A 12,010-nucleotide genomic window follows, 5' to 3' on the forward strand; every position below is an offset into this window, starting at 1 on the left:
GATATGTTTGGATGTAATCCTCATTGCTGATGGAGTCGTATAAGTTGCACTCATTACTTTTAAAAGGGAAAAAAATATATTCTTCTGTTTTTTGCCTTGGAAATCAATTCAAAAGAATATACTGTAAGAGCTCCGCTGACATGTGGTAAAAAATGATATTTGTCAGCTACAAATGAGTCTCTCTTTAGGTTATCTTGCTTCCCTTCAACAGAGATCACATCCAACATCTTAAACTCAGGTTCACACAGTTGAAAGATGGCTCGCCTCCTCTATGCATCACTCCGCCGTTCCTGTGAGAATATAACCTCGTCTGGTTCAGGGTTCATCTCCATCGTGAGAAATAGTCCAGCTCTGATGGAATCAGGAGAGCTTCCCTGCTATATAACTCTTAGAGACAACACAAAATACCGCCCTTGAAACTAAACCAAGTTGAAACGAGTCCCTGGCCTTCGTTCAGCTCTCACTTTTGAAGTTTTTGTGTCTAAATCATGACAAGCACCAGGGACGTTAAGACATCCTCTCGAGTGAGTTTATAAAAACCTAAACTGTCAACACCAAAATAACACCAGAAACCAACATGGTGTAAAATATGTACAAGTTTTATTTATGTGGATACAACTTCTGGATTAATAAAACATTTGGATTTCAAATGAAAAAAAAAAAAGAACCTAGAAAAGTTAAATTAAATGAATTTCAGATAAATCAAGTGTGAGCTAAATTAAAAAAAGTAATGAAACTTTATTTACAAAAATCATAGTTCAAGATAATGTGTTCATCCTTTAGCTGTGGCATTCAAAACCCTACACCTGCACACACAGATCATCTGTATATGTCTGACCACGTGCAGTGTATACAACCTTTGCTAAGGTTTAACCGAACATACACTGTAAACTGAACATCTTCTGCCTCCAGTAACAGATGGACAACATGGAATTTAGATGCTTGTTATCACTAAATGAACAAAGTCTGGAGCTGCAATCTCACTGTTTAGACATGACCACACCAGAAAATGACACAGGGAGGATTCTCATTATGGCTTCTTGGAAATATTGGCTCTTAAAGTTTTGGCGAAGTAGAGAGACCCCAGTCGGTGGGCTAGTTAGTGAGCCAACAGGAGATTTTTTCCTTTTTTCTTCTTGATTTCATATGTTTTCTACCACCTGACTGTGTTTAACCATTGCACACCCTAAATATGATGCTTACAGGACAGTGAGCTTGGCTACTGGTCGGTTGTTTGTTCAGCAGCTTAGCTCCTTTTTTTAGGATTGACAGTTTTCCCCTTTTTATGGAGCAGTTAAGTTACAACACAGCTAACAAGCTACAGAAGCTTCATGGGTCCAGATCTCTGTTCCTTCAAAAGGCTGGCACTGTCAAGACTATACGCTATTAGTCAACAGTGCATATTTGTTCAGAATGTTGAACATGATGCATACTTGTGCTGAAATTTCACTCTCGCTGGAATGAAACTGCTGAAAAAACTTTGCTGTGCTAAATCCTGGTGTGGCCGGGTCTTAAAACTTACACAAAGGCAACATTCAAAGCCATCACAGGCACTGTCGACTGACAAGAGCACTTTAAATACTTCGGTCGAAGGCAATCTCACTAATACATGAATATACTGTATGCTTATTAGACATGAGTCAAAAAAAAAAATCAACAGTAGTTACCAAACACTATGCATGGCACAGTTCACAAGTAAAAAATGATCATGACATGAGGGGGAGCATTAACAACAGTACATGCTAAATACACAGCAAACACAGGATTTGGCTTTTCAAGAAACAACAGAAGAATCCGATAAATCAATGTATACATAGATAGAAACTGTGCATGTGGATATTTGAACCTGTGACCGTCTAACTGGAATGTTTTGATCCTGATAAAGTTCAGCAGTCACTGTAGTAAGCGTAAGATCAAACCCTAAAAAGGAAACATGCAAGAATACATGAATAAGAACCAATGAGGATGAGCAGCAACACTGATGACCAGAGGTCCATGTTTCCTCAAATCAGCCAGCACAATCACTGAATTCACGGGTGTGGGCGAGTTGTATAAACCTTCATAAAAATAAGTTACCCTGTATGTTGGCTTCATTATTTATAAAGGAATGTCCAAAAACAAAAGAAATATACAAAAGTCCACACTTCCAGAAATACTATCGGTCAAGAACTTGAATATCAATAATATCCTGTAAATGAGTTAGTCTAGGTTTTGCTCGGCATCCTTTTACTCTTCTCCAACTTAATACAGGCAGACATGAACCTAAACTATTGAACAGAGATGGAGGTATAACAAGAGTTGAGTACAAAATCTCAAACTGAGTCACAAAGGATTCTCTGAATGGGACATGCACGTGACGGTTAGTGGAAAAGATTGTAGAGACGCAGTATTAAGGGTGCAGGTCCGGGGTGGTCCTCAGGGAGGGGGGGCACGGGTGCTGGCCAGCTCCACTCAGCTAAACACCTGCAACAGATGCAGAGAGAGAAGTTAGTGACACTGAACTGAGTCAGTACTAAACAAAACCTTTGTTCAACAGTCTTATCACAGCAAAGGAGAATGTGAAACCTGTACAGCTCTGTTGGAGGTGGATGTAAAGAGGAAAATACTCAGTAGGTGGGTCGTCTAATTAGAATACAGTCATTAATAATGTTAACAAGTCCAACTTGAACTGACAGCTCAGCTGCTTTCAGCACTCACATACTTGACTTGCATTTCAATGTTTCTAATCTTTAGTGTTACAATTTAGTTGTTTTTTTGTTCAGCCAGAGAATTCAGTTCACTGCAACTCAACTCCTTTCAATACTACACATCAGATGCTCATATTTCAGCTGATACTAAGACCCTGTTTACACCTGGCATTGAAGGGATAGTTCAACATTTTGGCTAATTGGCCCATTGCCATAATCCCTCCCTATAGTCATAGCAGTAGGTCCGTTACCTTTAATTGTCGGCGCACGCTATTTTTAGAACGGCGGAGCAGAGCTGCGAGCTGCTCAGAGCTACACTACGGAGGCTAATGGGATTTCTTGGTTTCCCCCATAAAACTCATCAAATACACAATCCAACAACTCCAAAATGCTCTGGTGGACAAGTTGTGACCTGCACATTCACCACGCTATGAGATAATAACAGAACGATAGTTGTTTTAGAGGTAAACTCACGCAAAACCGCTGATGTTCCAGTCTTGGGCAGTTTTTCAGCAAGCAATCTCTGCATTTGCCTCGAAAACAACTCTGTCTCGATATGAGACGCATGTTAATGCCAGGTGTAAACAGGGTGTATGTCTTTATCTATCAGTCATTCTAATTGCTATTATTGTCTTTTACTGTCTTATTTTCTTTCTTTTCCTTTTTGATTTTAATGTTTTTTATGCCGCTGAAAAGCACTTTGAATTGCCTGGTGTATGAATGGTGTTATACAAAGAAATTTGCCTTGCCTTGATCTAAGTTTTTGACTGATTTATAAGCTAAGTACTAAACTGACACCTCGATTCCTTTAAAAGTCCCACATCCTGCACTTTTCCTCAATCTTTCATTTGAAGTGATCAATAAGAAGATTTACAGTATTTGTGCATTTAAAAGAACCAAAAACCACCTCAGTGTGGTTTTACATCTTCTCTCTCAGCTTGTCTCTGGATCCGTAGTAACAACAGGTCAGTGAGCCAATCAGACGAGAGGAGGCTCTGTCAACTGGCACTTCGAGCCCCTCTTTGGGCTTCAGCTGATGCTTCAACTATTTAAGTGCTTGAACTCTGTGTCACTCGCTTCCACAGAGCTCATGTGCAAACAATTTCTGTTCTCAAACATTTGAACTTGTTTTCAACCTGTCATGACAACATTTCAGACCAAGCTCATCACTTTTGCGGTAAACTGACAATTTGATTGCTTCCTCTGATTTCATGTCAACTGCTTTTATCTCATTCTGCAGTTTTACTACCAGTGTGTGTTTCCCCCCTCACATTCACATTCACTCACTCCTTATTGCAGAGATTAACCTTCAACTAATACGTCCACTGTAAGACTTCAACAGACATTATCTCCTTATAATGTTTAAGCCTCAACTGAAGCATAAGAGCATTTCAGTGCTGCAACTTCATTGAGACTGAGACTTAGTTCAGATCAGGTTTTTGCAGGTAAATCACTTTTAGCTGCCTAAAAATAGCGATATACTAACATTGCGCATCATTCGCCAATCTTCCTAAGTTTCTTCTTAAAGGTGTACAGAAATGGCCGTTTGTCCTGTTTGTCGCGCCGAGTTGTCACGAGCTGCAACACGAGTTTACTTGAGTAAAGAAAACGAATTTGATTGGTCATTGGCGAGCCCGAGCTCCGTGTGTGTGTGCGTGTCTCAGATGTTTCAATGACGGATTACGGATCCAATATCAGTGGCTGATGAATCGTGTGCAGGCTGACGTATAATCCGTGCGCCTGCATTATCCAATGCAGAAAAAAAAAACACACTTTCATCCAAGATTTACTCAAAAATAGAATTTTGCACAAAGTTTGGGCTACATCGTGTGATAGATGAGTTATTACACTAATTTTATGACCCAGAGTGGGCTCAAATTCAATTTTCTTTTCTGTACACCTTTTCATTTGTTCATAAGAAAGTTCCCTATAAGTCTACATCAGACTCATCTTAAACAGAAATGTTGATTGACATAGGATTAGCATCGGTAAAAGACTGCAGTGCTTAAAAAGTATTTTTTTAAGTTATTAAAAACAACATAAATGATAAGAAAATTATTCTAATTCAAATCATATGCTATTATACAACTGCAGAACAGAAGAAAACACAGTAAGCACTTATTTTGAACAAAAAAAAAAAACTGCCTTCTCCTTCTATGCCCCACACCGATGGAACAAATTACAAAACTCTCTGAAAATCGATAGATCGATCTCACTTGAGGCTTTCAAAAACCTACTTCTCACCACAGTTTTGGGAGCTCAGACGTGCACTTGCTTCAGCTAGTGATTTTACTACTCCTGTTTTCATAACTGTATTTTATTGTGTTATATTGATGTTTGATTTTCTGTGAACTCTGTATGCTACAGGGCATCCTTGAAAAAGAGAGCTCGCTCTCAATGGATCTACCCTGTTAAAATAAAGTTTAAATAAAAAAATAAAATAAAATAAAAGTGTCAGCTCTCAAATGTGTGTAAGTTTGCTTTTGAGTGTGCATAGATTTTGAACAAATCCCAAATAAGAAAAAAATTGGTGAATGTCAAAATCATTTTGAAATCTTCATTAGTGTGTTTTAAGAAGACATTTGGGAATGAGGTCCATTGTGCCTAACCACATCTGATTTTAAGTCCAAACACATCAATTAATGTGAATACAAATTGAATTTGGTTGAATTTCCACTGAACAGAACCTGGCCTGACTGACACCGATAGTTATTTACTGTTCCATTTGCTGGCTCACTATTAACAGAGCACTGAGTGAGCTGGCACAGCTTCCACAACCAGCATCAAACACACAGTTTTGGTATCAAAAGCAGGATTGTTCCGTCAGGTGTTCCTGGAGAATGTGTTAATATGATCTACACTGACCATGGTGCTGTTCAACTGCTTCATCAAAAGTCTAAAAACAAGCAATAAAAGAGTATGTGATGTATTTCAATGAAAAATGTCTATTAGTTAGGCCTGTAAAAATACTCCTCGCAGGTGAGGAAAAAACTCATTTCAGAAAGAAAGAAAGAAAAGAACAACAGACGGGTGATGAATACCATTCATGTATTCACCTTGTCCAACATTCCCCTCCGATACTAAATATTCTCATGTGTGCAGCCTAATTTACAGGTTTGCTGGCGTGCTGTGGCCAGTCGGCGAGTTTATACACGGAGCCAAACGACACCTTATCAGGAGCAGAATGTCTTTTGGATTCGATGCCAGGACACTGACTTGGCGCCATCTGCCTCTGAATGAATGCTCAGCAGTCAGGAGCTGCGAGGGCCAAGTCTGGCTTCGCTACACTGCAGTCATCCCACCAGAGGCCGATCCATCACGCTGCTCAACTCTTCACCTGGTAGGCTCCCGGCCAAACAGAAATCCTGCTCTAAACCTGTCAGGCCCTCGGCCACAATGAGGAAGGAGACGAGGTGGAAGAGGACGGTTGGATAGACATGCGATGAAGGTTGATATTGGTAATCTTTTCATCCGGATCTATGGAAGGCAAATGAGTCAACCTTTTTTCATTTCTACCTTAAACACAAAAAACCCCACAAGGCTCCAGCAACTGCAAAAAAAGATATGTAAGAAAAAAACTGATCAAAGTAATATATGTGATGCAAAAGGGCTCATTTGTAGTGATGAACTAAATAGTGACAACTCTCTACAACTGTTACTGCAGGCAGCTGATCTCACTGCACGTCGTAACATCCGCTGCTGTCACATCCATGTGCGAAGCAAATGTACTAAATAAAATGTCAAAGCAGCAACGTGACTTCGCAACAGTTGTTGTCACAATAACGGGCCGTCATGGCATTTTTATTAAGCCTGTTGCACGTCATCCATCTCAATATCCTCCGAAATGTAGCTCTTTTTATGGATCTGAGCTTTTTATGGATCTGAGCTGTTTATTCAAATGGGTTTCCAGCACCGATACGAGCCCGTGTTTGCCCCTAAAACGCCTTCGAAAATGCCGCTCATAATTTCCACCGCAGCCTCCATGTTTCAACCCGTACAGTATGGTTTCAACCGGGGAAGAACAAAAAATGCCCGTCGATTACTGAGATGCAGATTCGCACGGGACTAGTTTTACCACGGGACGTCGGTCTTTGGTGAAATATAGTAGGTAATTTGCAGGGGAATTTTTACTTTACAAATTACTGACATGGCGCATTCCCACGGGATTAAGATCACAGACTTCCTCCGCAATTATTACAAATTACCAGAGGTCGCCAGGTAATACTAATCTCGTGCGAATAGGGCTTAAGTCAGTAAAAGACGTATGAGAGTGGGAATAGTAAAATACGTATGGTTAGTGGACAAACCAATGTGCGATTTAGCATCGATCTAAACAACATTTAAAAAAACTAAACAGTAACATTAGACTGCCATTAGACTGCCGGAAAAACAACAATAAATAAATAAAAAAAACACAATGATTGCGCAATGATCAAAACTATTGCATGTCACCGCAAGAGCACTGCTGGCCATTCTCTGCAGTGGAGACACGGCCACAGAGGGCCAAGTCAGAGGACGGTTCCTGTAAAGTTCCTACCCCACTCTATTTACCAGGAACTCCCGCAGTGGAAACGTGTCTAGTGACTATCGAAGAAACAGTAGACATAGTGACACTCACAGTTAGCAACTAGCTGGATGGAAGATGCTTTGCAGTAAGCTAGCTAAACAGTCGGACATGTTTTCAGTAGTTGGTGGAGATTTGGAGTAAATAGCTAAGTGTTTGACTAAATGTTCCCTATACAGACTTTACAAGGTGGCAATGTTATGTGCTCTCCAATAATTCAAATAAACAAAAGCAGCTAGCCAGCCAAAAGAAACAAGCTAACAGGACAATTAAAGTAGCTTCAAAATGCATCAGGTGTTTTTGGCCATGCACCGCAACAAGATCACATGACAACTGATACATCATCTTTCCATCAGCAAACATTATCATTTCCACACTCACTAACAAGTTAGCCATCAAAATTAACATATATTTTGAGTTATGCATCTTCCTGGTGAAAAAAGGTCAACATTTCCCTACTCCCAGCTCTGTTTCAGCCTCCAGCACTTGAGGGAATGATATTGCTACAAAATTCTGCATTATGTTCACTAGTTATGTTTTAACTGCCATTTGATGCTGAGCAGGTTACTATGGTCTGCTGCTGTGTTTTTAATGCTTCTGGCTGAAAACAAGGCTAATGAGAGCTGTGTGAGGGAGAACAACAGCAAAGCTGAAGACTGTAAAAACCAAAACAATTTGCTGAAAGATATATGGATTGTTACTGGGGTGACCACTTTCACAAAGTCATGTGAAACATTGCTATGTGTAAAATAATATATACGTAGGTGCTTTAAAAAAAAATTACTTTGCAACTATACATTACTTAGCTACACTACAGGATGAGAGGGGCTGGGGAGGTCGATACAGCCGCCAAGTATCAATCCGAACAGACTAAGCGGTTTATTGTTTATTAAAAAAAAAACAGATTTAACAAAGTTTTCATTTGGAGACATCATTTGCAGTTGGAAAAAGCGAATAAACTGCAATATATCACAGCATATTGCACTATTTTTAATACTGCAATAATATTGTCTCGAGACAAAAGTATCGTATCCCAGGGCCTCTGGTGATTCCCAACCCAACAGGATAATATCCTGCTATATCCTCTGTATAAAGAAAGAGAGGTTTCACAGACAGAAGCTCAGTCAAAGTAATATTGTGACAGAGCTTAATGACTACTTGATGGCTGATATAAGTTTTATTTAAATATTGATATTGGTCTGGCCGCTGATGTACCAGTCCAGTCCTGCAGCAGACAGAGGAGAAGAGACCATGGAAGGATTAAGAGGCTTACCCTGGGGTGGGATGGATCCACTGCATGTATGTTCATTGTGCTTCCTGGCTGCTGTTTACCGCGCCTTTGACCACGGCAGAGCTCCAGGGCTCTCTTCTCTCAACAGCTACTTATAAACGAGCTGGGTTTACATTCCTCAACAGGACATGTGTACGTACCGAGGCGCTCGGCAGGAATTTCAAACGACAAGATTAATCCCTGTATACGTCTGTACGGTAGTAGGGCAATGGTTTATCCATCCACAAGGATCCATGGAGGCAAAGAATAAGGCCAAACACAACATTCCCCTTAGGTCAAATATTTATGGGGTATGTCTTACTCTGCCTGATGGTAGTGTCTACGCTACAGTGGAGACCTGGCTCTGTCCAGCATCCATGCAAAGTGCTTTTCAGTATGATCTGAGCCCAGAACATCTTAAGACGACACCACATAATGAGCTTCCCTGTCTTTTTCTGTGCACAAGAAAAAAAAAAAAAGAAAGAAGGGATTTACTGTAACAGAGATTTAAACAATTTATGGGATGAGATGTGCTCTTGAGTCAAATACCTTGGGCGCCTGCCAGGGTGAAAAGACTGCAGATATATAAAAGCCATGTGTGGTTCGTGATCATACTCTGCAGGCTCAGGTTATAGCGTTCAAACTAAACAAAGTGCGTTGTGGGAAAGTGACATGGAGGGATAGCTGCTGAGGAATGCTCTTAATGAAAGTCATTTTAAGCTAAGTGAGGAGGAGAATATTCCTATGGAAAACATTGCCAAGAAGACAATGTTTCAATAAACAGACACAATCTCGTATTTGAATCATTTTTGTTGACTTCTTGGATGGCTTGGTCTGAATAAAACCTTAGTTCCAGTGTAATAAAACTAAAAAGGAGATTGGAAACAAGGTCAAGAGCCATGAGGAAGCCTGTGTTCTCTGGGAGGTTACAGTTATGTTGCTCTCTCTATCTAAAATAGCTCTCCTGTATACTCCTCACATGTTCCCAGATGCTGCTCTAACTTTAAATCAAAGTGCACATAAAGGGTGTTTGTCCCAATGTCCCATGTTGGTGCATGCCTGAAATTCTGCCGGTTTGTTCAGACGACCAATCCCCCGGTCTCATTCCCTCCCTGCTTTCCCGTCTCTCTGCAAGGTCTTATCAAACAAAGGCAAAAAAAGCCCCAAAAATATATTTAAAAAAGTGCAGATAAATCTCTTGCTGGGAACCTCCTCTTGATTTACGTAAAGAGGATGTAAAAAGTTGTGAAAAAAACTGCCAGCACCCTCCAATTATGACCAGGCCTCCACAAAGTGCAATTATACTTGTGTGGCCCAGTGCAGAAGCCACCTGGACTCTGCAGAGCCAGTCACTTGGTGAAATCTCAGTCAACCTTGAAAACAAGGGTTTCTGAAGTTACTGTGCAGTAGGGGAGAGTGGGGTAAGTTGAGCATAGGAGCAAGTTGAGCCACCCCTTGTTGCTAGGAAACCCTAAGAAAAATTGAGCATGTGACAAAATATTCAGGAGGAAGGCATCATTTCATGGAGTCTGTGAAGGTAGGAACCACATGAGTAAAATGGTTTGACATTTATGTCCAAAAATAATTTTTCACTCTGGAAAGTGAATTTAGTCGATCATAAGTTTCATGAGAATTGTGTTCAGACCCAAAGAGATAATTATACATTTGTTTTATACATGAGTTGTGGGATCTATGAGCTACAACATGAGGTAGTACGTTTCGCATAAAAGTGCACCATTTTAGCTGTGGGGAGTAATAAAGTCAATATGGTAGCTCTGGGGTAAGTAAAGCTGTCTGCCCCATACACTATTGAGTGTAATTTAGACATGTCCTAATTATTAAATCAAGATTCTGTATGATTACAGTAAGTGAGTGCCTGAGAAGAGGTTAAGCTGCTTATGATGAGGCCAAGCTTTACTTTCAAAGAGAAAGATGAGGGATTCTTCCTGAGATGCAATGTAATCACAAAACTCCTCAAACCTCAGTGTCTCAGCAGTTTGTGTTCACCTGCAACCTGGACAGGTGGAGTATGGAGTAAAGGGGGGAGGTGGGAGATGGATGGAAGGGAAGGAGGGGGGTGGCTCATTTTACCCCATACATGAACTAAGTTGTTCCACAAGACCACTTTATCTGGACATGCTTTGGTATCAAAACAGTTCAAAATGTTTTCGCTCATTCTGTTTGTTTGTAGAGATGCACAACATCCTGAAATATGTAGATATATTAGTTAGCAACAAAACTATCATTGCCTTGATATAGTGATCCTGAATATGAGAAGTGGCTCAGCTTACCCCGGTCTCCCCTACATGACAGAAGACTGTAGCAGCTTTCTAGAAAGACCAAGCTTCATACAACACACAGACTGTCTGTTGTCTGTGTTGCCTGAAGTCTGTGGGTGTTGATCTTTTAATGACAATGTGCCAGACCGCTCCTGTACGCTGCTGCATTCATGTCTTTAACAACCTGCCAATTATTCAGCCACAATACTAATGCAAATTACACTAACAGTAACTCTAATACTAATACTGGTAATAATAACAACATTAAAGGAGATATATTCTGTCCCTTTTCCACAAATTAAAATAGTTCCCAGGTGTCTTAAGCCGTTTTCCCACTAAAATTAGCGGGTCGACGCAGGTTTTTTAAACGCGGGTCGACCCGCTAACAATCGGCATTTGGCCCCTTTCCCATTGACCAAAATGAGCCGAGTCTGCCCCCCCGCTGAGGGATCAGACAGAGCATAAACCAGTCGCCCGCTCTCATCCGCGGTGCGAGAGGCCGTGTCATGCCACAGCCGCCCGCCGCGGAGTGTCCGTCCGCCGAGGCAGACGAGGTGTCTGGCTGACCTGGAGCACCAGGACCGTGGAGGACAGAGAGTCTGCTGCGGCCGGATGACGGATGACCGCAGCACAACACGTCAGTTAAACAGACTGTCGCTTCTTTTTTTCAATCGTTTTTGGTCAGTGTTCTTTGATCTTTTGATCCCATTCTGGAATGAGAGCAGAGCGGAGCAGAGCTTTGTCTTGGTACGTGATATGAGACGTGACCTGCGCGATGACGTGGCGTCACGTAATGCTCAGCGTCATCACGTAAATTAGCGGGTTAACTTGGGTCTGGCGTTACCACTGCAAGCCGATCGGAGCCGAGGCGATTAAAGGCGATTTTAACCCGTGTCGCTTGCTGAGTCGTTTGACCCGCGTCGACCCGCTCGGTGCGCCTTTCCCACTGCCACCAAAAGCCGATTGTTAGCGGGTTTAAACAGGTTTTTTGACCAGTGGGAAAGGGGTATTATAGACATGTTTGTGACATGCTTTGGTCAAAATCGGAGGAAGGATCAAACATCACAGCTCTTTTCATCCTCTCAAAACAGCCCTGTTCAGAACGGCTGGTTTCAGTGCCTGTCCCTTTAAATGCAAATTAACCACTGCTTGCCCCGCCCCACCCTTTCTGGTACCATATAGGAGTGGTATTATTGTAAAAAGCTTGTGA

General features: G+C 41.2%; 1 protein-coding gene across 1 annotated transcript in view; it reads right to left on the reverse strand.

Moving 5' to 3' along the window:
* Window positions 1-642: 642 nt before the first annotated feature.
* LOC310991086 (golgin subfamily A member 7-like) overlaps window positions 643-12,010 on the reverse strand; it is a 28,294-nt gene continuing 16,926 nt past the window's right edge. Inside the window, exon 6 of the mRNA XM_083978656.1 lies at window positions 643-2,463. The gene's annotated coding sequence lies outside the window, so the exon portion shown is untranslated. The remainder of the gene's footprint in view (window positions 2,464-12,010) is intronic.

This window comes from Trachurus trachurus, assembly GCF_905171665.1.
Source record: "Trachurus trachurus genome assembly, chromosome: 9".
Lineage (NCBI taxonomy): Eukaryota > Metazoa > Chordata > Actinopteri > Carangiformes > Carangidae > Trachurus > Trachurus trachurus.